Raw genomic sequence first — 21,689 nt, 5'->3', positions numbered from 1 at the left:
GAGCCGAAGCACTAAGTCGCCTTCTTGAAAGGTTCTTGTTTTAACCCAGCGGCTGTGATAACGCCGTAGGTCTTGCTCATAAACCGCTGATCGAGCCAACGCCATGTCCCGTTTTTCATCTAACAGGTCCAATGCATCTTGACGTGCTTGCTCATTGTCCGCTTCAACATAACTGGCAACCTGGGGCGAGTCATGACGAATATCACTTGGGAGTACCGCCTTTGCCCCGTAAACCATGAAGAAAGGTGTATGTCCATGGATTGATTGGGGTTGGTTTTTATGCTCCATAATACAGAAGGCAATTCCTCCACCCAACAACCCGGCGTCCTTTTCAAAGGAACCATAAGCCGGGGCTTGATACCCTTCAAGATTTCCTGATTAGCTCTCTCAGCTTGACCATTAGACTGGGGGTGGGCCACTGATGACACATCAAGTTGGATGTGCTCTCTTTGACAGAAGTACTCCATCTCACCTTTGGAGAGGTTCGTGCCATTATCTGTGATGATGCTGTGTGGAAAACCAAAGCGGAAGATCACCTTTTTATGAATTGAACCGCCGTGGCTACATCACACTTGCTTACTGTCACGACTGGTTTTCCGGGTATTAATTTCCCAGAAAATGGCCTTTGTGCTCACCAGCCCCAGGATTACTGTTAGCTGATGAGGCACAAACTTGATACAGAAATTCCAAGCAAAAATACATAATATGTAGTACAAGACCATTCTGGCCTATGAGTACAACATAAGGTTGCTAGTGGTTGATGGCGGAAGCGGTTTGTGGTACATCAGCGTCTATGGACTCCATTTCCCGCAAGAACAGCTGACCAGGATAACTTCTATCTTCGCGAGGCTGCTATCATCATTGCGTAGGCTCCGGGGCTGTTAGGCGCGGGGGAGCTTGAGGGTGAGAGCACCTTCCTCCATGGCAGAGGGGAAGCTTCGGGAGGGAATGGGGTTTGGCATACCGTGGCTCCTGGGTGAAAATTGAAGTGGGAAAGGGTTCTCGGGGTCGATTTGGAGCTAATGGAGGAGAGCATGGAGGGAAAGCAGCTCTGGTTGCTCGGAATCGAGCGGAGGGCGGCTGCGGCGCAAATTGCAAGAGACGGAGAGAACGATAGCCTCTGGAGGAATGGGAGCTAGAAGGGCCTTGCTATGGCATCGAGGAGGGTTCATGCCCAGCGTGAAGAGCTCGGAGTGGGTTTATATAGGCATAGAGAGGCGGTTCGGCGGCGACCGCGGATAAGGGCGGTGGCTCACTTCCACTGTGGTTTGCAGGACGACGTGGCGATGCTAGCGGGGCACAGCGTGGCTGCAGGAGCTGGGGGATGAGAACGTCCTGCTCACGAGGGCAGCTGGCGAACGAAGGGGGCTTGGGTGGCGCCTTCCATGGCAGGAATGGACGCGGCCGCAGGCATGCCGCCAAGAAGCTTGCTGCGGCGACACTACAGGGAGCTAGGGGGCGGTCGAGTGGGGCGAGACACGGCTATACCAGCGGATAAGATTGAGCTCGGGCGAGGGGTCAACCTGGGACGCGGCAGCTCGGGCGCACGCACGTGCAAAACGCGCGCTCTGGCCGCGCCCAGAGCGTGCACGCCAACTGTTCGGCAAAATGCTAAGGCATGCTAGGAGGCTAGGGTGGAGCTGGGGTTTAACAGGATTATGTTAGGGTAGTCTAGAGGCTTGGTGGATATGCCAGTATGTCCAGAGGGGCAAGATCACAGCGCAAAACTAAAATCAGGCCAAAACTGTCCATGCACTCAAGGTGTTTGACAGAATGCCAAGAGCATCTAGGAAACCCTTGGAGGGGGCAAAATCTCTAGATCAGGGTCTCCTTAGATGCAGGTGAGGATGGCAAGGTTAGTTGGCCAAATCTAGAAACTTGTTGGTGTAAGTTTTGCAAAACTCCAGTTCTGGACAGAAGGAAAGGGGCATAATATCATGTACCAAAAATGCTCCAATGAGTCCAACCTCCTGGACTTAAGGGTTTTGTAACGTGTACTACAAGCACGAGAAAGTTCATGGTCACTACAGCACAAATAATTAGGGATGCAGTAGAAAACACCCAACTGGGCCAGAATGAAATAGAGGTTGATTCACTGAAATTTTTCAAAGGACATAACAGGGTTTTTTCATAAAGTTTAATAATATACTCCTACTAACATCCCATAATTTTGGTGGGATTTTTAAAAGAATATTTAAATAGGTTGTAGTGCAAAATTGTCCACCGGACCACATTTGAAAACTTGGTGTAGAGCTCAAAATTTCCAATGACCAGAAGATATTTTTGCATAAAAGTGATTTAAAAACATCACATGACATCTCCAATTTTTGGTTGGAATTTTAAGTAAATTTATCAAATGGTTGTAGTTCAAATTGAGCTCCAAAACTAATGAAAAGTCACTTTAAGGAATAAAGTTCAGAGAGCAATAATTATGCAAATAAATCCATTGATAATAGAAATGTTTTATTTGAGAGGGTAAATAAGTCCAATAATGATTGAAAAGTTTTCACTTGGGGTAAAAACTCCATAATAATAAAGAAAAGAATGGTTCTGAAATCAAAAGGAAATCCAGAAAATAAAAGTTTAAGTTTCCTAGCAAAGTTTTAATTAATAAAACAAGGTTAAAATTTTGGGGTGTCACAACACTACACCCCTTAAGGAAAATCTCGTCCTCGAGATTTGTTAAGAGTTGTTTTGAAAATAATATTCCTGTTAGTTGAAACAAAACAAAGTTTACTCATAGCACGAACTTTGTGTCGCCGAGGTTGGCAGCTACGTCCGGGTTAAAAATGCAATCGCACACCAACATACTTATGCATGGCTACTATTAAAATAGGGGGTGCACAAGCAAATAGCATTTATCAGGGTCACATAATTACAGGGCGTGGACATACTAAGACTCGGCACTACTCGAGTGACTTAGTCTACCTCGTTAATTTCTAATCGGGCTTGCCTTGTGGACGTCGAGGCTTCTCCACGGTTTTCACCGTCGGGATTAGCTGGAGGGGGTTGAGGGGCTGCAGGGTCGGGGTAGCGATGATGACCATCCCAGGGATTGTTGGCCACAATCCCGTTGGAGCGTGTTCCCAAAAGGCGACGAAGCACTTCTGGGGTCATCAAGGTGTTTTGGTCAATGACTGGGGCAGACCTCAGGGACTCGATCGGTTGTCCGAATAGCATGACTGGGTTGTCGGTGTTGGGCTCGTGTTCTCCTATTGCCGGGGCTCGGCATATCAGTTCTCCACGAGCTGCGATCAGATCAAGAGTGATTTGATCGAACAGATCCTCTAGTGCACTTACATAGCGCACCAGATGCAACAATGCAGGATCTGTCTCGTGATCTCTGTTGGCATCCTCGGGTGGCCTACCATACCTGTCACGACTGGGGTAGTAGTAGAACGAGCGACAGTTAACTCTGGGCGACAAGTGCCGGAGTTGAACTATAGCCTCTCGAGTAGCTAGTTGGATGGCTTGTGGCTCAAAGTAACTTGTCCTTCCGGTGAACCTGTAGGGGCGTTCTGGCGACAGACCCCTACCATAGACGTGCACGGTGGCCCAGAATTGACGGCTTTCGCCGCTCATGGGTCCTTGGTACACAACATATTCTGGGGGCTCTTCTAATGCAAAGGCACGACGGCTGAGGTTTGCTAGCACGGTCACAAAACCTCCAAGGTTGTTTGCCGTGGTTTCATTGTGAACAATGGGTCCTGTCATTATAGCTCGATTTGAGAAAGAGTTTGTGTTGTGCTGTGGTGAGGCTAGCGTGACCTTTTCATAGAAAAGGGGACGGAGTCTTCCTTCACATGCTTGCGAATGAGACAAAATGGGTGTCGGCCACTGGCGCGTGATTGACAGGCTAGGCTGATAGGTTGGGCACCGACTGCCAAAAGTGCCGGGTCACTGTGAGGCTATCTTGCACGGGAAGCTCTGCCGGGGCTAGGTTAAAGTCTGTTGGGTTGGTTAATCTATGTTTTTCGACCTGGCTAAGATAGGATTAGCCAATGGTCAGCCTGGCTCTGATACCAAGTTTGTCACGACCGGTTTTCCGGGTATTAATTTCCCAGAAATTGTGTTCACCAACCCCAGGATTACTGTTAGCTGATGAGGCACCAACTTGATACAGAAATTCCAAGCAAAAATACATAATATGTAGTACAAGACCATTCTGGCCTATGAGTACAACATAAGGTTGCTAGTGGTTGATGGCGGAAGTGGTTTGTGGTACATCAGTGTCTATGGACTCCATTTCCCACAAGAACAGCTGACTAGGATAACTCCTATCTTCGCGACGCTGCTATCATCATTGCGTAGGCTCCGGGGCCGTTATCGCAACGCTCCTCTCCGGGCAAGAAATCTGGCCAAGACGATAGCCAGGGACAAGCCAGTGAGTACTTTGAATGTACTCGCAAACATTATGAACACAGGTTTAATATCACAAACGATGGTCATGCTCTAAAATATTCTATGGTCACAACGTCAGTCATAAAATAAATCCCTAATGCATGCAATCAAGGTTATTTATATGCAACATGAATATGTAATAACAGAGTAGTAATAAAATGCCCGATCGGGTGTCTGAAGCGACGCCTCAAAAGGATAGTAAATAACGAGCATGCCTCAGTCGGGCGTCTGAGCGACACCACATAAAGGGCTTATAAAGCAAATAAATAACAGCATGCCACAATCGGGCATCTGAGCGACACCACATAAAGGGCTCATAAATAAAACAACCACAATGAATATCCAGGAGGTCGAACCGTCCCAGGGATACTTAAAACTTCAAATAATATAAGTGGGTTAGTCCATAATAATGATAGTCCTGATCATCTTAAGTCACACGTCATGATCCATGTTCTGTCTTAGTAGTTTCTCCTCTGAAGACCGACACTAAGACCGACACATGACCCAACCCAGACTGTATTCCTTAACCATGGACACGGCTATTCGAATAGATATAATCTGCAGAGGGTGTACTCTTTACCCACGAGTAACGGATTCCTTCAGTCCATCAGGACTAATTCCGTCTATATTGTTTTAATTGAAAACACACCTGACTCACACACACCAGCTTAACTTACCAGTGTCTGGAATCACCCATGACACCTGTCAAGCAAAACTCTAAGTGGGGAGGCTACTACCTCGAGTAGCATGGGATCAAATTTCTATCACGCGCTCTAAGGGGTTCCCCCCTCTCGGTCCCAACCGGAAACACCCATGCCCCCGGACCAGGTGGCCTGCCTACCGGATGCAGCCGGTAGCTTCTACCATGGCCTCTCTGTACGGTGTGTGCTAGAAAGGGGTTGACAACTTACTGAACCGTACCCTACCTATGGTAGGGACAAGTGGTAGTACGAAGCAAGTATGGGGGTTACTGGAACAAGACTCGATCTATGGTCGAATTAGGAGGTTTAAGTATTCCCTGCATGATTAGCATAACGAATATATTTCATCCAACAGACAGAATCACCACTCATCATACCCCATCATGCCATACCGGACACACTCGTCTCGACGAGGAACTAGGGACAAGCTTGGGTCTACCCAAGACAGAGACTTTCCCGTTTTCCATCCGGTAGGCACGAAAGGCATACGAGGATGATCACTATCACAAGCATGTCCATTTCCAACAGCAAGGAAAACTCCAATATGCACTCATGCGTATGATCGTATCACCACATAAAATAACGAGTTCTCCGTATCACGGTGGTGTTGTAACCATATCAAATAACCCACAAAGATATTATGCCAGGGTTCAGAATGCTTGCCTTCAAGAGTATGCAAGTGGGGGTGCATTTTTGAAAGTGGCCTTCCTCTTCAAAATCCTATTTTTGAAAATATTCAAATTAACACCAACTTTAAAAACAGTAAAAAAAGTTTGCTTAATTATTTTTGAAATAAATCTTAAAATAAACTAGGTGAAATTTGAGGAAGGTAGGAAAAAGAATCAATTCATTTGGAGTTTTATTTCAAAAGATACATCCAGTCTAAGTTTAGTCAAAGTTCTGTTTTAAAAAAAAAACAGAAAAAGGAAAACGGTTCGCCTGGACTACGTCTTCTGGGATTGGTCGCGTACTTACCAGAAATATGCTTCCACCAGAGGAAAATGTATCAGCCGGGTTGCGCCACTAGTGGCTTGGGATGGCTCACCGACAGGTGGTCCCCACCTGTCGGGTTCATCTTCTCCCCCGTGCGTGCCTCGAAAGAGACATGGGCCATTTCCAACGGTGATCCCCGGCGACACAAGCCACCATTCGACGCACTCGTGATATGGGGGTGATCGGGAGGAGGCACCGCATCCATCTGCAGTGGTTAGGGGCTCGGGGGAGCTTGAGGGTGAGAGCACCTTCCTCCATGGCTGAGGGGAAGCTTCGGGAGGGAATGGGGTTTGGCATACCGTGGTTCCTGGGTGAAAATGGAAGTGGGAAAGGGTTCTCGGGGTCGAGTTGGCGCTAATGGAGGAGAGCATGGAGGGGAAGCAGCTCTGTTGCTCGGAATCGACCGGAGGGCGGCAGCGGCCCAAATTGCCAGAGACGGAGAGAACGACGGCCTCTGGAGGAATGGGAGCTAGAGGGGCCTTGCTATGGCATCGAGGAGGGTTCATGCCCAGTGTGAAGAGCTCGGAGTGGGTTTATATAGGCATGGAGAGGCGGTTCGGTGACGACCGCGGATAAGGGCGGTGGCTCACCGCCCCTGTGGTTTGCAGGACGATGTGGCGATGCTAGTGGGGCACGGCGTGGCTGCAGGAGCTGGGGGATGAGAACGTCCTGCTCACGAGGGCAGCTGTTGAACGGAGGGGGCTTGGGCGGCGCCGTCCATGGCAAGAACGGCCGCGGCCGCAGGCGTGCCGCCAAGAAGCTTGCTGCGGTGATGCTGCAGGGAGCCAGGGGCGGTCGAGTGGGGCGAGACACGGCTATACCAGCGGATAAGATCGAGCTCGGGGGAGGGGTCAACCTGGGACGCGGCAGCTCGGGCGCACGCACGTGCAAAACGCGCACTCTAGCCACGCCCAGAGCATGCACGCCAGCTGTTCGGCAAAATCCCAGGGCATGCTAGGAGGCTAGGGGGGATCTGGGCTTTAACAGGATTAGGTTAGGGTAGTCTAGAGGCTTAGTGGACATGCTAGTATGTCCAGAGGGGCAAGATCACAGTGCAAAACTAAAATCATGCCAAAACTGTCCATGCAATCAAGGTGTTTGACAGAATGTCAAGAGCATCTAGGAAAGCCTTGGAGGGGCCAAAATCTCCAAATCAGGGTCTCCTTAGATGCAGGTGAGAATGGCAAGGTTAGTTGGGCAAATCTAGAAACTTGTTAGTGTAAGTTTTGCAAAACTCCAGTTCTGGTCAGAAGGAAAAGGGCATAATATCATGTACCAAAAATGCTCCAATGAGTCCAACCTCCTGGACTTAAGGGTTTTGTAAGGTGTACTACAAGCAGGAGAAAGCTCATGGTCACACTTGAGCACAAATGATTAGGGATGTAGTAGAAAACACCCAACTAGGCCAGAATGAAAAAGAGGTTGATTCACTCAAATTTTTCAAAGGACATAACTGGATTTTTGCATAAAGTTGAATAGTATACTCCTATTAACATCCCATAATTTTGGTGGGATTTTTAAAAGAATATTTAAATAGGTTGTAGTGCAAATTTTTCCACTGGACCAGATATGAAAACTTGGTGTAGAGCTCAAAATCTCCAATGAACAGAAGATATTTTTGCATAGAAGTGATTTAAGAACATCACATGACATCTCCAATTTTTGGTTGGAATTTGCAGTAATTTTATCAAATGGTTGTAGTTCAAATTGAGCTCCAAAACTAATGAAAAGTCACTTTAAGGAATAAAGTTCAGAGAGCAATAATTATGCAAATAAATCCACTGATAATAGAAATGCTTTATTTGAGAGGGTAAATAAGTCCAATAATGATTGAAAAGTTTTCACTTGGGGTAAAAACTCCATAATAATAAAGAAAAGAATGGTTCTGAAATCAAAAGGAAATCCAGAAAATAAAAGTTTAAGTTTCCTGGCAAAGTATTAATTAATAAAACAAGGTTAAAATTTTGGGGTGTCACACTTACTCGCTCCGCCTCAACACATTTAGTGAACTTATCAACCGCCACCAATAGGTGGGTCTTCTTATCCTTGGACCACTTAAAAGGTCCTACCCCAAGTAGCAAATGGCCAAGTGATTGGAATCATCGTTAGCTCTTGTGCCGGAACATGAGCTCGGCGTGAATATTTCTGACAAGCGTCGCACCGCTTTAGCAAGTCCTCAGCATCAGCATGAGCCGTCATCCAATAGAAGCAATGACGAAAGGCTTTAGCAACCAAGGATTTTGAACCAGCGTGGTGACCACAGTCTCCTTCGTGGATCTCACGCAAAATCTCTCGCCCTCCTTCAGGAGAAACACAGCGCTGGAACATACCTGAGACACTGCAGTGGTGTAACTCGCCATTGTGAATAACCATGGACTTGGACCGCCAGACTATCTGTCTGGCCAAAACTTCATCTTCTGGTAACTCGCCCCGATTCATATATGCCAAATATGGAACCGTCCAATCCGGAATAATATGTAAAGCGGCCACCAACAGTGCCTCCGGATCAGGAATAGCCACTTCCTCCTCTATAGGCAACTTAACTAACAGGTTATGCAGGACATCCAGAAAGGTATTGGGCGGCACCGGTTTATGCTGAAACCCCAGCCGGCTTAAAGCATCTGCTGCTTCATTTTTGCGTCGATCAATGTGCTCAACCCGATAACCCTTGGAGTGACCAGCCACAATATCCACCTCTCGTCTGTAAGCCGCCATGAGTGGATCCTTAGAGTCCCAAGTACCAGAAACTTGCTGAGCCACTAGATCAGAGTCTCCAAACCATCGTACCCGGGTTAAGTTCATTTCCTTAGCCACACGGAGACCATGGAGCAAGGCCTCATACGCAGCTGCATTGTTAGTACAAGGAAACATTAAGCGGAGAACATAACAAATTTTATCACCTCGAGGGGAAGTAAGGACAACTCCAGCCCCCGAGCCCTCCAATTGCCTGGACCCGCCGAAGTGGATAGTCCAGTATGTGTTATCCGGTTTGTCTTCCGGTGCCTGCAACTCTGTCCAATCATTGATGAAGTCGACAAGCACTTGAGACTTGGTAGTTGTCCGAGGCATATACTTCAACCCGTGCGGTCCAAGCTAAATAGCCCACTTATCAACCCGGCCAGTTACCTCCCTGTTCTGAATTATATCGCCCAAAGGAGCAGAGCTGACCACCGTGATGGGATGGCCCTGAAAGTATTGCTTAAGCTTCCGACTCGCCATGAAAAGCCCATACACCAGCTTCTGCCAATGCAGATATCTTTGCATTGACTCGATGAGCACTTCGCTGATATAGTAAACCGGCCTTTGAACCGGATATTCCTTCCCAGCCTCCTTGCGCTCGACCACAATAGCCATGCCGACAGCCTGGGCATTAGCAGCGACGTATAATAACAGCGGCTCATTGTCGACCGGAGCGGCAAGGACCGGCGGTTCAGCCAACTGCCTCTTCAAGTCCTCAAATGCCGCATCAGTAGCGTTACTCCACACAAATGTATCTGTTTTCTTCAACATCTGTTATAAAGGGATCGCCTTCTCTCCCAAGTGGCTGATAAAACGGCTCAGGGCAGCAATACGACCCGCCAGACGTTGAACATCATTGATACACGCCGGTTTAGCCAGAGACGTAATAGCCTTGATCTCTTCCGGATTGGCCTCAATGCCCCTGTTAGACACTAGGAAACCTAAGAGCTTGCCTGTCAGAACATCGAAGACGCACTTGGCCGGATTGAGCATCATCTTATACACCCGAAGATTATCAAAAGTCTCCTTCAAGTCTTCAATCAATGTCTCCTTCTTCCTGGACTTGACCACAGTATCATCCACATAAGCATGAACATTGCGCCCAATTTGGGTATGATGACAATTCTGCACACAGTGCTGATAAGTCGCCTGGGCGCTCTTGAGCCCAAAGAGCATAGACACATAGCAGAAGGCGCCAAACGAAGTGATGAAAGCTGTTTTCTCCTGGTCCTTAACTGCCATCTTGATCTAATGATAGCCAGAATAAGCATCCAAGAAACTCAAACGCTCACAACACGCCGTAGCATCAATGATTTGATCAATATGAGGGAGAGCAAAATGATCGGCCGGACAAGCTTTGTTCAAGTCCATGTAATCCACACACATGCGCCAAGTGCCATTCTTCTTAAGCACTAGTACCTGATTGGCCAGCCACTCTCGATGAAAAACCTCAATGATAAACCCAGCAGCCAACAGCCGGGCTACCTCTTCACCAATGGCCCTGAGCCTTTCTTCGTTGAAGCGACAAAGAAATTGCTTGATCGGTTTAAACTTGGGATCAATATTGAGATTGTGCTCAGCAAGTTCCCTCGGTACACCTGGCATGATAGAAGGCTTCCATGCAAAGATGTCCCAGTTCTCACGGATGAACTTGATGAGCGCGCTTTCCTATTTCGGATCCAGATTGGTGCTGATACTAAACTGTTTGGATGAATCGCCAGGAACAAAATCAACCATCTTAGTCTCATCAGCTGGTTTGAATGTCAGGGTCGGGTCATGCTCCATGGTGGGCTTCTTCAGAGGAGTCATATCTGCCGGATCAACATTGTCCTTGTAGAACTTCAACTCTTCTGCCACACAAACCGATTCAGCATAAGCCGCATCACCTTCTTCATAGTCCAAAGCTATCTTATGACTCCCATGTACCGTAATGGTCCCCTTATGACCCGGCATTTTGAGCTGGACATAAACATAATAGGGCCTTGCCATGAACCTTGCATAAGCCGGCCGTCCAAATAAGGCATGATATGGGCTCTGGATTTTCACCACTTCAAATGTTAAGGTTTCGGACCTGGAATCACGGTCATCTCCAAATACCACCTCCAAATTTATCTTACCAACTGGGTATGCCGATTTACCTGGTACCACTCCATGGCAAACAGTGTTTGATGGTTTAAGATTTTTGTCCGTCAATCCCATGCGCCGGAAGGTTTCGTAATACAGAATATTGATACCGCTCCCTCCATCCATGAGCACCTTGGTGAACTTATAACCTCCAACCTGAGGCGCCACCACCAAAGCCAGATGACCCGGATTGTCAACCCGGGGTGGATGATCCTCTCTGCTCCACACAATGGGCTGTTCGGACAAACATAAGTAACATGGCACCGCCGGTTCAATAGCGTTTACTTCCCTCTTATGAAGCTTCTGATCGCGCTTGCACAAGCTAGTGGTGAAAACATGATAATGCCCACTATTCAATAGCTTCGTGTGACTCTGATAACCTGACTGCTGCTGATTCCCCTGATTGTTCTGTTGATTAGAACCACCCTAGTTGTTCTGATTGCCCTGATTGCCTTGATTTCCCTGGAACCCGGACCTTGAACCGCCACCGCCGTAACCCGGCCCATGAGATCCGGGACCTGAATCGCCAGATGGACCCTAATCATACCGGAAAAGACCAGAGTTTTTGAACTCTCGCGTAATGAAACAGTCCTTCCGGAGGTGCGTGGCTGGAACCTCTTTTTTCCCGTGCTTCGGGCAAGGCTGATTCAACAAGCGCTCCAGATTCATACCGCCACCGCGCTGGGGAGGTTTACCCTTATGACGTTGGTTATTACCCTGCACATTGGTGTTAGCCACAAAATCTGAATTATTCGCTTTACGTTTACCATTGTTGCCATTGCCCACCGGATTAGGCTGTTGTCCCTTGGTGTTGCCGCTCTTCTTTCCCTTCCCCGGCTTTTCCTCGTCAGACTCGGGATCCTTGGTACTATCAGAGTCAGCATACTTAACCAGATCCCCCATGAGTGTTCCCATATCATTGCAGTGACGCTTCATCCGCCCCAACTTGAACTTCAAAGGCTTGAATTTGCAATTGCCTTCCAATGTTATAATTGCTGAATCTGCATTGATGCGGTCAGATGAATGTAAGATCTTAAAAACCCGACGTACCCAATGGGTAGTCGATTCACCCTCTCCTTGAACACAAGCGGCCAGATCGACAATTGACACCGGTTGCTTGCAAGTATCTTTGAAGTTGTTGATAAACCGGCTCTTCAACTCATCCCATGACCCAATTGAATTAGGTGGTAAACTCTTTAGCCAAGTGTGAGTTGTTCCTTCTAGCCTCATAGTGAAGTAGTTAGTACACACCGCTCCATCCATGTCCAGCATCTCCATGGCCATCTCATAGCTTTCTAACCATGACTCGGGGTGTAAATCAGCAGTGTAATTGGGCACTTTTCGAGGGCCCTTGAAGTCCTTGGGCAACCGCGCATTGTGTAAGGCCGGTGTGAGACATGGCACCCCCAAAGTGGTAAAAGCAACTCCTGGTTCCACTATAGTAGTTGCACGAACTGGCATAAGCTGAGCTCCACGTCCTGCGCAGTCAATCCGGCGCCGCGGCGCGCTCGTCCTTGGTCCACTAAATCCTGTGCTTCATTCCTTCCCCCTGCCGGGTTAGGCCTCCATGGCAGATTATGATTCCGTCCACTGCTTGACACAACTGGCTCTTCAACATGCCTGTTGTAACTCCGACTTGGACGAGTGGTAGAGTGAATCCTGTCCCGACTGTATGAATAAGCCTGTTGTTGAACCATGGCTATCTGGAGTAGATCTCTAGCCCGTCGTGTCTCAATCGCCGCGGGGGAGTCACCTTCCATTGGAATAGCATCCAATCTTGACGCCGCAGCAATTATATTGTCCAAAGGTAGGAAAGTGACCCAGTGGTGCTGGCATATATTGTGGCGAATCACGGTTCTGCTGAGGTGGGCCCATCGTGCCCGGCTGATCCGGTGCTCCTGTCCTGGGTACTTCAACCCGGTTCACCACGGGCGGGTTACTGGTGCCCGCTCCTCGCGTATTAAGGAGATTCCTTGCTTCATAAACCAGTGGCAGTCGGGACTGGTGCCTCCTCCTCATCACCTCGTTTCAAGAGTTCTGGTCCAGCATAAGCCGGTAAGACTCCGCATGAACCCGCTGAGCCTGAGCATCCAAAGCGATCCGCTCCTCAGCAGCCATGTCCTCCTTAGCCTGAGCTATCTGATCTCACAACTTTCTGACTTCTGCATTATGCTCATCCCGATTATCCGGATTAACCTCAGTGGTCAACAATGTTGCTAGACTGTCCAATAACCCGGACAAGACTTGAGCCGGCGGGCGCGCAGGGTCTCCTGCCCCGGCTGCTGATCCGGAAATCATCGCCGCCGCCGTTGAAGATTGGGGTGCGAGCTGTGTACCGGCCATGAAGATTGCAACCCGGTTTGGCGGTTCAAAGGAGTCCATAATACTGCTGCCATCGGAATAACCCCCAAACAAGCCATCCTGAACTTGATACAAAGACTCGGTCTCGCCGGTGGATGACTCACCATCGGAATAGATGGTCGGCTCACCATCAGATACTGGCTCAGATTCGGTACCATGGATGAATCCTATGAACGCACACTTCATGGCGGGCTGAACCTGGGCAAGGCTCGCACGCTGAGCCGTCTCGACGAGGTTGGTGCAGATGTCTGCTCAGGGCCCGGTGCGCCGATCATGCCGATGAAGACGTGAATTCCTCTGAAGGGGACCCGATACCCGTACTCGATTGAGCCGACGTCGGGGCCCCAGGCTGCGTCGTCGATGTAGAGCTTGCCACGACGACTCTTAGTCATCCGGCCCACTGCGTATCCCTTGAGCCCTTCGAACTTGCCCTCTAAGAACTTGAAACCATCGTGTGATAGCCCCACGGTGGGTGCCAACTGTCATGGAATTATCACGTCAGATGTCCTAGTGAAAGGACTTAGTCGTGGAGCCATCGCGATTGGGTCAGCTTAGAGGGGTTAAACCGGACAAAGGACACGGGGAGTTTATACTAGTTCGGCCCCTTGCAGTGAAGGTAAAAGCCTACGATCTAGTTGTGTTGTTTTTGATGTGGTCTCGATTACCAGGGAGCAAATACGCTTTGCCTAGTTCTCGAGTTGTTGTTTCTTGTCCCTGAACCGCCGCCGGGTCGTCCCTATATATACACAGGTTGACACCCGGCCGGTCTACGGAATCCCGAGGCCGGCTCATACAAGTGTCCAGCTCAGTTTCTTCCTTTGCCTAACTTACAATACAAGTTATACATCTATGGCGGTTTATTATTATGGGCCCTATTCCTCCATTGGGCTTTGGGCCTCTAAGCCTCCATAGTTAAAGCGCCATAGCCTTCATCTTCATGGGCTCTTGTACAGGAATCCTTGTGAGTGTAATCCGGCCCCTCCTAGGCTGTTTATACTCAGTAGTCATATCCCCAACAATGTTACTACTACTTCTACAGTATCGAATCCACTACTACATGTCCGTCCACCGCGTGCAAGAGGGATAGTATGTAGCGGAAGCTTCTCCTAGTCCTGCCAACCACCATGCTCATGCGCGAGGGAGGGACGCTACTTCATTGACTTACTGCTCCTACCTTTGCATCCATTATAGGTGGGCCCAACAAATGGGTGGCCCACCTGTCATGCATACAAAGGCAGGTGAAGTTAAGGCACTGGAGCTCAGTCCGCGAGGGAGAGGGTGTTGTAGTAATCAAACTTCTCGGTCTTGTACGAGTTGACATGACACATCAAAGCATTGCACTCGATATATTTCAATAATTTTCGTTTATCGATGCATTAATTACTCCCTCCATTCCTAAATATAAGTCTTTTTAGACATTTCAAATGGACTACAACATACTGATGTATGTAGACATATTTTAGAGTGTAGATTAACACATTTTTTTTGTATGTAGTCACTTGTTGCAATCTCTAAAAAGACTTATATTTGGAAATGGAGGGAGTACAACGCATGCATGCATGTCGTGACTTTCCTTTTGATACTTGCATGTGTTGATTTGATGCACCTTGCCAAATTTGAACTATAAATTTAACTAACCAAATGTTCGTGCATGTCACAAAAAAAATGCGGGGCTGTTTGGATTGTGACTATGTTTGTCTTATGTTGCCACATTATTTTTGCCACACTTGCCTAACTTGAGTTGCTCAAATTGTTCGACTCACTTTGTCTTGCCTAAGGGAATCTTGAAACACTTTTTGTGTCTATGACATGTGGGGTTCACTGCTAATAAAAAAAATTCTTGTCTTTGGTGTGGCTAATAAAAATGACTTATATTTAGGAACGGAGGGAGTAGAAAATATAAATAATAATGCATGTTGGGGCAGCCCATGTTTCCAATAATTTTAGCCGTGGGCTTTTTCACAATTTTTATGAGGGGGTGGTTGTTCATTTAATGGAGGGACTTGTACCAGACTTGAACGATACAAAGTGCGACCTGACACACCGTAGCACCACTTGGAATAAGCAGGTAGCTATCTCAAAAAAACAATCAACAACTAAAAAACGGCGACCTGGCACGTACACAATTTTAAATGATTGTTTTGATGGAGTGAAAAAGGAAAAATACCCTACTACGTATATATAGGTCGGAGCCTCCGCGGTTGCTGCTAGGGTTGCTCTATTCACACACTCTCATCCTCTCCCGATCTAAACAAGATAGCAGTGGTAACACTGTATTTCTCCCTTCAAAAAACATTGTCTCTAGCATAGCACCGGTTGCAGCATTGAGCAGATTAGTCGGTAGCATCGGTCTACCCGCCAGATGCACCCTCCTCGAGATACCCTTAGGTGAAGGTGGCATGACCTGAGCACAGATCGTACTCGGTGCCGGCTGGCTCGCACCCTTGTTAGTCTTTCATTTCCGTCCCTTCTTCTTCTGCTGCTGTAATGGGATCGAGTTCTGCTCAAAGACCACCTTCTTGAGTGTGTTGGGGATGATAATATTTCTCACCTCGGTCATCTGAGGCTTGGTGAAGGCGGCAGCTGGAGGCGTCTCCTGATAACTGAACTCCAGACAACGCCTGTTGCAATTGGGTTTCTCCGCGGTACCAGCTAGATCGCGGTCGTCTTTTGGAGGGATGGGTTCTTGAGAAGGAGGCCCCAAGAATTCGTCACCGTACCCATGTTCGGCAAAGTACTTATCGACGTTGGTAAATGTATCATCATCGTCTTCGTCGTCGTCATCCGCATCATGTGCCATATGCATGTATGGATCCTGTGCCATATGCATGTCCAGCATGTCCGGTAGTGTTGCGGCGGTCTTGCCATGGCTTGGCGCCGGCACGACTGGCGGTGTTGTCAGTGGAGTGGTGTCCCTCGCCCCAAAACAAATCTGGCTCTTTGGCCAAACCAGGGGCCAGCTTAAGCAAGCGCTGAGGGTCATCACATCATCTTCGTTGGTCCCAGCGGGTCGAAACGGAGGTAACAAGTCATCGCAGCCTGGTAGCACCCGAACTAGTTGAACCCTATACACGGTGGGTGGCATTGGCGACATCGATCAACTCGGTGCCCACGAGTGCAGAAGAGTGCATGGAACGTTGGCGGCACCCTACGAAAACATGTAGGGCGTCAGGGATGCCCAGTCAAAGGCAAGGAGAAGAAGTCATCGACCGAGAGGCTTAGTTACCGTGATGGCATCGAGCTCGGCTAATGTCGAGGCATCGCCAACGGCGGGCGAGCAAGTGATGGAGGTGCCGCTTTCTGCCGAGGTGCCGGCCAGCGTATTCTTCACACACCCGGGTGCATTAACCTCCAATGCCCGCGCCGGCGCCGGAGAAACCAATACCGCCTCCGCCGGAGACACCAATGGCGCCGCCTGCGCGTTGTGTGAGTTGCTTGCCGTGAAGTTGGGAACCGGAGGCGGCCCCTGTTGGTTGCCCGCAATCCATGCCTACAGCCCCTCAATCAAGGTAGGAACAATGGTGGTGAGCATCGTTCCCAGTTGGTGTTGCAATTGCTCTTGGACCATATCCGGAATCCATGCCCCTTGTGCCTTGAGTTCTGGAACCTCGCGCGATTGGCTTTTCGAGCTGGTCTTTCTCTCCTTTCGCCCACCAGCATTATAGTATGACGACCATTTCGTGGACAAGCCTTTGCCGGCCACACGAACAGCTGACGACGGCTTACTGAACTTATCCCTATTTTTCATTATGTTCAATGCCCTATTTAAAGTGATGTCCCAAGGGGAGCTTTGAGACGACCCCGCGCTACTGCTTGCAGTGTCCTACGGAAGGAATGTGAACCATTTAGAAATTTGGCTTCATTAATTAGAATGCAACCATATGGAGCTAATTACGCGGGGGTGTTTTCCTTACCAGAACAAGCTCAAGCGCCTTGGTCTTTGGATCCGTGGTAAGCTCCTTTGTTATCGGGTCAACCTTGTACCGGGCCCTGACACAGTTCCTGGTCTGCTTGTCATGGTATTTCTCGAAGCGGGGCGGTAGGCCTTGCTCAGCACGCTCCGCGTCCTCCTTGTCTCATATAGGTTCCGCCACTCTGTAACCGCCGGGAACGAGTTGGTGGACCCCTAAGTTCAAGTCCCGCATATATTTCCCCCACTGACTTGATTCCACAGTTGCGTTGCTCTCGCACTTGATCTTGAACTCCTTGTAGTCATCTTCACTGATTGAAGGATTTTTCTCCTTGATCTTCTCATAACTATCAACTTTTTCAATCACTCTCTTCACCGTGCCTCTCCAAGTAACCAGGGTCGTGCTCATCTCTGCGACGGCGGCACTGTTCACTTTATTCCCTGAGAGGCGTGTGTTTGCGACGTCACAGGGGAACTTGTATCGTTCGTGCAGCTTCGTGAAGAGGAGGTTGCGCAAATTCCCTCGGTCACGATGCCTTAGGTTCTCGGTGTTGATCGAGACGGTGATCCGGAGAATGCACCCGAGCTGTCCAGCATACCCCTTGATAATTCTCTGGGCGCCCTTGGATGCCCCTCGAAGGACACTTCAGTAAATTACTCCTTGACGGTGCCGAGCACGTTTGGGCGCCAGTCCTTCCGTTGCCTCTTCGGTTGGCTGCCACCTATGCGTGTGCTGCCATCATCAGTGGTGGCATCCTCGGCGGAACCATCAGTGGTGTCATCCCCGACGCCACTAGGGGTTGAGTAGTCAGGGTCGGTGTCTTCCGCGCCGTCCTCATAGCGGTGAGGTTCTTCCTCCATCTCCTGGGACAGCTCCCAGAATAGCTTGCCCAAACCGCCAGCCTCATCGTTGTGGGCCATGTTCGCTGTAAATAGGAAAAAAGTTTGGTCAAAAAGTTGGTTATTGTCAAGGAACAAGATCTCTAAGTTGACCAAATAACCTAATTCTCGAGGAATTTGTTGTTAGTGTGTTGTTGCTAAGTTCCAAGTCCCTTCCTGACCCCCTTCTTCTTGTCTCCTCTCACTATCTCTCTCACACACATGGCAAGCAAGGGTATCTGAGTGTATGAAAAAATACAAAACTAATCCAAGGGCTAAAAATTGATCATCTGTTTTAAATTGCAGTTTTCTTTCTTGCGGCTTCGGTGTGCAGTACAAAACTGAATTTTGGAAATCTACAGAGTGAAGAAGCTAAGGGCTGCAAATGCCCGCAAGGCTTCAAGGGTGACGGCATAATGGCTCAGTGTTATTTAAGGGTTGGTTTGTGAGGAATTATCATGGTATCATCATTTAGGGTTTGTCAACACTGAGGCATCCTAAAAGCTAAGCTTTTATCATTTAGGGTTTGTCGACACCGAGGCATCCTAAAAGCTAATCCCTAGGTTGACTGATATATATGGGTATCTTCTAATAATATACCCTATCAAGTATGGCACAATAGTTAAAAAAATAGCCAACAGTGACATGCAAGTGCCGACAGAAAAGGGAAGGAGAATTCTAAGTTGGGCCTAATCACTTGGCTCTATTGCCACCTATGGCAGTTGCATATTAGTTGTGCAAAAAAAATTATGAGCAGGCAGTAATGAATAATATTTAATGGGATACCTCGAGAAGCTAATCTAGTATCTCCATTTAATAGTTTTCAACTAGAAAGTGCAAAAGGTGCAACAAACAGATTATTTCAACCCCCCAAACAATAATGATAACATTCTTTTCTTGAACTATAAACGACTCATGGTTTCATCTGTCCACACGTGAATTCAGCATATGTGTTTAATGCAGCAAGAATAACACAAAATAGACATCTCAACACTTGCATTTCCAAATATAACACCATGAGACACTTGAACTAGGTACTTCTCGAAGGACAAACACCAAGAGACAGTAAACATTTCAGGCATTGATAGAAGCTATTCAGAACTAGTCCTACTTAATTCTTGATCCTATTTAATTAAGGACAAACACCAAGAGACAGTAAACATATCACACTTCTATATGTATAACACAAGAGGCAGTTGATCCTACTTAATTAAGTACTAAGATACCCCGGCCCATGCATTAGTCGCAAGTACCCCATATGTCCTATTTTTAGCAAAGTCATGCTAAAATTCACAAAAAATTTCAGCATGACCTTTGCTGAAAATAGGACATATGGAGTACCCGAATTTGCCGGAACGGAAGTTAATCCACATTCCGGCAAACTCAAGGGCCTCTCGGGGTACCTGCAAAATCATCACGACACGATGGTCGGAGACAAAACCCAGCAATATATCTTCTTGGGTGAAGACACCAGCACCACTAGAAGGTGTGAGGACTCAAAGATGCTCCTGCAGAAAAGATGAACAAACACATGCCACATATATTACACCACATTCATGGAAACAATAATGATGGTATCTTTTCATATGGACAACCCTTTCTTTCTCCTCTTGGCTTAAGCCCTAAACCCTAAAGCTGGTCTCGTGGCCTCATCCACTAACTAATGCAGGTCTTGCATTGGACACTGCCTTACAGTCGGTAAAAAGAGCTTTGATAGGCTAGTGCATGGAAGATAGACACAAATGTTTTTTTCTGCATCGAAGCATGGACAGAAATGTTGATATTATTAGTCAGTGTTTTTCTCTTTCGCCATTGATAGGCTAGTGCATGGAAGATAGAACTCCAAGTACTTGTTTTGTGTGAAAAATATATAGTCAATGTCAAAGTGTTCATAAACATGGTGTTTCATTTAGAGAAGCATATTAGACCTTACATGATCATTAGGAACAACTAGCTTGTTCATGGTTTGGGGTATGGCAGTAACCAGTAGCTTACCAATTCATGGTGTTTGGGGTATGGTGAAAGAACATGTCTACAACTATCAGACCATCACAAGTATCTACAAAACATGTCTACAACTATGTAACAAATCATGTCTAGTTGATCTGATGTAACAAATATGACCATCACAAAAATCAAAAGAACGTCTCTACACCATCATTCAGGCCATCACAAGCAAAACAGAGCAATGGTGTTTTCTTCAGTTACCTTTGATCTGGCTGCTCGGAATCCATTGATCTTCAGATCCGCTGACCAATCCACTAACCTGTTGCTCATCAAAAGGAAAAATAAATGAGCGTATGTGGTGAGTAGAAGGGATTGGGTATTTAGGGTTTATGTATGAGGTTAGAACTCGTCAAGTCTGAATATTAGACAACCCTGAACATTACACAATTCTAAACATTACACTACTCAAGGTTACAAAAATTTGAGAGAGAGAGAAAGAGAACAGTAGAGGTAGCAGCAACTGAAGTCTGAATACTGAAAATCTCGGGGCAATGCATTGTGATGTAGTATTAGGCAACTGAACCAAAATGCATGGTCTCTGACTCTGACGAACAATGGTAAGTAGCATTTCTTCAGTTTCAGGCATTTAGCAAAAAGTTTTACACCTGAATAATTGTGTTGTTTCTGCACCATAAATAAAATTTTAAATTAACTTCTGACATACAAACTTTTTATGGTACCCATTTCTAATTAAGCTCGAATACGACCTGTACGTCTATTAAAATCTTCAACCGTACAGATTGAATTCCTTTATAGAGAAGATCAAGAGGGATGTATCTTGGCTCCAATTTTTGCAGAATGGATGAAACTCAAGAGAGCATCAGTACAAATAATCAGACCGGCGGAGTGAGTGACAGGATATGGTCATCAACAGACCACACCATACCAGCAGCAAGAAAGAAACTATCCTAGCTACTACTCAGCCTGCTGGCTGGCTGCATTTGAGGTAGCAGCAATGATGTTCCAAGTTACTAGGACGGACACACGCTCGACTTGGCCATGGCCGAGCACGGTTAGAGGAACAACGAGCGGCAGCGCTGGAGGCCGTGGCAGCAGCAACCGAAGGTAGCGGGTGAGTCCAGCAGCGAGACCGTTAGCGGAGCAACATGCGGCTGGTGAAGGGGCTCCCGAGGCAGACAAAAGCGGAAGGAGGAGCAGTGTCGCAGCAAAGCAACAACAGCAGTTCATGCGCGTAGATGGAGCTTCGGCCACGGTCGCGGGACGGCGTCAGGTGCAGCAGGGCGCGCACGCGGATGGGGACGACATCTACGGTGATGGATTCAAAGGGGAAACAGGGGGAGCTGGGAGAGTTGCTCACCGCAGAGCCGTAGGCGTGCTCGGGGAAAGGTTGGAGTGGTCGGAGCAGAGTAGTTGGGCGATGGCGCACCGTCGACCGAGGTTGAAGAAGAGGATCGTCGTGTCGATGTAGTGGCGATCCCCGCCGACCCTTGGCGTACTCGATGCAAACAGAGGATGCACGACTCCTGGAGTGGACGGAGGGGGCTGCGGAGGGTTCGACTGGCTGGGCGCGCTGCGGCGGAGGGCTGGCAGCGGCGTCTTGAACCCTAGGTCTC

Source organism: Triticum dicoccoides, chromosome 7B (assembly GCF_002162155.2).
Source record: "Triticum dicoccoides isolate Atlit2015 ecotype Zavitan chromosome 7B, WEW_v2.0, whole genome shotgun sequence".
Lineage (NCBI taxonomy): Eukaryota > Viridiplantae > Streptophyta > Magnoliopsida > Poales > Poaceae > Triticum > Triticum dicoccoides.
The sequence above is the reverse complement of the archived record's forward strand: the minus strand, read 5'-3'. Positions refer to the sequence as shown.